Below are 4,287 nucleotides of genomic sequence, written 5' to 3' on the forward strand. Positions count from 1 at the left end.
CAGAGCTCAGGCTGGAACGGGAAGGACAGGGCTCTTTAAGGAATTAGCTAAAGCTGCTGTGAGGGGGCGTGGTTATGTGCAGAGTATCCCTTTTTCTGAAGGTCCCTCCTCAGTGGGAGAGGAGGGACAGCTGGGACTGGAAGCTCAGGGGAAGCTGAGAAGGAAACCAGCTACAGCAGCTAACTTTTGGCCAGCCTTGGAAAGTTCTCACCAGGATAGGGAAATGCAAAACCCTGAAACACAATCTGAGGTTTGTGACATGGACTGGTTAGAGAGTAATGCTATGTCTGGGGAAGAACACCCTATGGAATGGGAATAGGTTTAGGAAAACCTGAATGTCCTTTTTCCTTGGTAAAAGGGGTTTTGTTTTTTGTTCTTCCTTTTTGAGTTTTATGTTTTGTGAAGGATTTTGTATCCTGTTTTCAACCTGGGCTGGAAGCTGCTGAATTTACTGTTGGGTTAGATAAGTGGAACAGTGGCCACACCTGTGGGAGTACAAGTCTCTCTGCTCCTAGGAAAAGGGAACTGCCACTCAAATCTACCAGAAGCCTAATTAATGCCTAGAACCAGGTAGCCTAACTATTGCCAAGGCAGGTACGGTTCTAGCACTGCTTGTGGAAATAATACCTCACAGGAACTGTATTTTATGTTCTTAATTTGTGAACTTAAATTGGCCAGCACTAAAGGGTGCAGTGATAAGAACTGGCACATGAGAGAAAGAAAGCAGAACAAGAGAAAATTGGAATGTTTTGGGTTTTTACTTTGAATGCCAAATTTTGACCTTTTTTTGTTTGAAACTTTCCTTGTGGATAAATAAAAGTAATATATTTGGACAAAACCCGGCCAGTGTGGTGTGCAGTTTATGGGAGGCACCAGGCCGCTGTGGTCCACCATGGTTACGCTCGCGCCAAGACTGGGATTCTGGGAAGTTACTAGGCCTCGCCAGGATCCTGGTCCCACAATATAAAGTTCAAAACAACCTCTTATAACAGCCAAGGTTAGATATTCTGTTAGCACAGCCTTGCAAAGAGCCCACTGTCTCTGCAGCTACCTTTTGGAAGACAGTGTAGCTGTGGGAGATTAGGTGATTATACTACCAGCAAACGGCAGTCACAGTAAGGTTTTCAAACAGAGAAAAAAGAAAACCTATTCATATCGTTTCCAAGCTCTTTAGCCACAAACTTCCCTTTAGGAAAACAAGCTATCCACCTGCAGGTAAGTACACTTCTTGTACCCAGAATAATAGTTAACTCAAAGGCAGCAAAAATACATAAAGCTTTTCTGGCTTAGGAAGGAAAAACACCATCTGCTTTCCAGCTACTCACTGACTCTCAGTTTGTGTCCATGAGTTCTGCCTGGCTATCTGGCATAGGGTCAGCGTCTTGCACTTCCATTCCTTCCACACATTCAGGGATCTGGAAGACAGAAGTGGGGAGGCTTTCTTCCACCTCCTGCATCGGCCAATCTGGAACCTCTGTCTCTGCTTCCTGATCACTATTGCTCTGATCATATGGGCAAGAGAGGTCAGCCTCAAGTTGGTCCCCAGAATCAATCTGGTCAGCTCTTCTGCACCGGATCCTATTAGGGGCAAAACTAGTGCTGGTGCTAGGTTTGTCACAAGGGGCATGGCCACGGGAGGAGTACGGGTAGGTCAGGGGAGGCATTCCTAAAAGTTAGGTGCAATGTTAATACTATGATTTGCATTTTCAACCCTTGAAACTTAGGCACCAGGTTTTAGCAGAGTGTAAATTTTGATGGCTAAAGTAAGATGCAGGAATTGGCTCTAATCGTTATTCTATAAAGCGCGCTCATCCCAGGTGCTCTTTATAGAATAGTGCCTAGTGCAGATTTTTATCCAGCTCTGATTTTTCAGTGCCATTTATGGAATTTCTCCCATTTACTCTTTAGGGGTGGCGGTAAAGAGAAACGTCATGGTTCAATTATGGTTCATTTCTTCATGTAATCCATCCTTACGGTGGATTTTGAAAAGTTGGTTAAGTTAAAGCAGGGTTACCAGATTTTGTTAAGCTAAAACCTGGACACGTGGCCCCGCCCCAGCCCTATTCCTCCCCAGCCCCACCCTGTTCTGCCCAAGTCATGCCCTATTCTGTCACAGCCCTGCACCACCACCCCCAAACCTCTTCTCATCTCACCCTGAGCTCGGAGCCACATCTGGAGGGTCTCCGAGCATGCACAGATGTGATGAAATGACATCACACGCATGCATGCAACATCATCGTGTCACACCTGCACATGCTCGGAGGTCCTCCGGACTCGACCCCGAACTTGAAAACCTGGACGAACTGCTCCTTTAAAAAAATTTGTCCAGACATGTCTAGATAAATCCGGACGTCTGGTAACCCTAAGTTAAGGAATTACATTAGCAAATTGTAGATCCGAATCACTAAGTTGTTTTGCTCTAGAAAAAGAAGAGAAAAGTCTTAGTAAATCAGACCCTGCCTACATCTTTTTGTTGGATGATACAAAGTAGTTTGCAAAAAATATCTTTTATGCTACTTGCCTTTCAAAGCTTGTGATATAATAAAGATTGAGTAGCACAGATTAAGGAGCAAACAATACCAGAATAACGTTGTGATATTGGCTCTGAGCCTAGCCTCTGAAAACGAATGCTTTTGTTTTTAATAAAAAAGAAAATGTCATGTCTGTGGACATTTGCTGCAGTTATTTTCCCGAAGGTGGTGTAGGCCAGCAGAGATATTTTTTATTATCACTTAATTTTTTTTCTTTGACAGAACATCATCTTTGTGTTTTAGAAACATGGCATGTCTGGATATTCCAACACGTAAGTAGTAAAAACAGTTCATGTACTCTAAAAGAGATGTGAAATCTTTGTGAACCTCGCCAAAGTCTTCTTTTTTTTCTGTGGCAGATATTATACAGTAGATTACAGAGTAGATATTACGCAGTAGAAATAAGTTATGGAAAATATAATAATAATATTAATTTATTTCTTATATACCGCTATACCGTGAAGTTCGAAGCGGTTTACAATAAAGATACATTTGACAGTACATGGGATAGAAACGGTTTACAATAAAGATACGTTTAGTCAGTACATGGGATACAAGTGGGTTAAAGTAAAGATATATTTTGTCAGTACATGGGATGCAAGTGGGTTACAATACAAGTGGTTTACTATCAAGGTGCATTTTGTCAGTGTAAGGGATACAGGTGTCAGTACATGGGTTACAATAAAGATACGTTTAGTCAGTACATGGGATACAAGTGGGTTACCATAAAGATACGTTTAGTCAGTACATGGGATACAAGTGGGTTACCATAAAGATACATTTAGTCAGTACATGGGTTACAATAAAGATACGTTTAGTCAGTACATGGGATACAAGTGGGTTACCATAAAGATACATTTAGTCAGTACATGGGTTACAATAAAGATACGTTTAGTCAGTACATGGGATACAAGTGGTTTACATTAAAGATTCATTTTGTCAGTACATGGGATGCAAGTGGGTTACCATAAAGATACATTTAGTCAGTACATGGGTTACAATAAAGATACGTTTAGTCAGTACATGGGATACAAGTGGTTTACATTAAAGATTCATTTTGTCAGTACATGGGATGCAAGTGGGTTACCATAAAGATACATTTAGTCAGTACATGGGTTACAATAAAGATACGTTTTGTCAGTACATGTTATGTACATACAGATATGTATGAATATCCTTAATCAAATAATCAAACAGCCTCAATTGCAGTTCAAAAAGAGTGTTTACGATAATTAAATTATAAAAGAGAATTTCAGTAGTGAGAACTAACCTTTCCGAGGTAAAGTTTCCCATGGCACCACACATTTAACGCTATAAAACAAAATTTATATGGGTCCACCACTTCATCATTTTCTTTTTGTAATGAAAAAATTTTTTTTTAAATGGAATTTAAATTTTGTATTAATCTTAGGACATCGCAAAAAATTTGTTCTTTTCCATTCAGCTTCACATCGATTGGAGAGCCAATTGGATTTTTGAAACGAGCTAGTGGCTTAGAACAGAAAAGTGGGCGTCTACCCCTGACAAAGGGACAAAACGGAGAACTCCTTCAGGTAATTTGAAGCCACGCTGCACTTAAAAAAAAAAAAAAAATCCAGCTATGGGCTCCTTTTACTAAGTTGCGCTAGCGTGGCGGTTTTAGCGTGCGCTCAGCACACGCTGAATTGCTGCACGCGCTAGATGCTAATGCCACCATTGGCGTGTAACGTGGGGGTTAGTGCGATCTAAAAATGCTACTGCAGCTTAGTAAAAGGAG

At 41.0% G+C, this 4,287-nt stretch overlaps 1 long non-coding RNA gene across 1 annotated transcript; it reads left to right on the forward strand.

Moving 5' to 3' along the window:
- Nucleotides 1-200: 200 nt before the first annotated feature.
- Nucleotides 201-4,087, forward strand: LOC117348251. The gene is made up of 3 exons (XR_004536937.1): nt 201-250; nt 2,754-2,803; nt 3,976-4,087. It is a non-coding gene; the product is annotated as an uncharacterized LOC117348251 (long non-coding RNA).
- Nucleotides 4,088-4,287: the final 200 nt, after the last annotated feature.

The sequence above is a fragment of the Geotrypetes seraphini genome, chromosome 14 (genome assembly GCF_902459505.1).
Source record: "Geotrypetes seraphini chromosome 14, aGeoSer1.1, whole genome shotgun sequence".
In the NCBI taxonomy this organism is placed as follows: domain Eukaryota; kingdom Metazoa; phylum Chordata; class Amphibia; order Gymnophiona; family Dermophiidae; genus Geotrypetes; species Geotrypetes seraphini.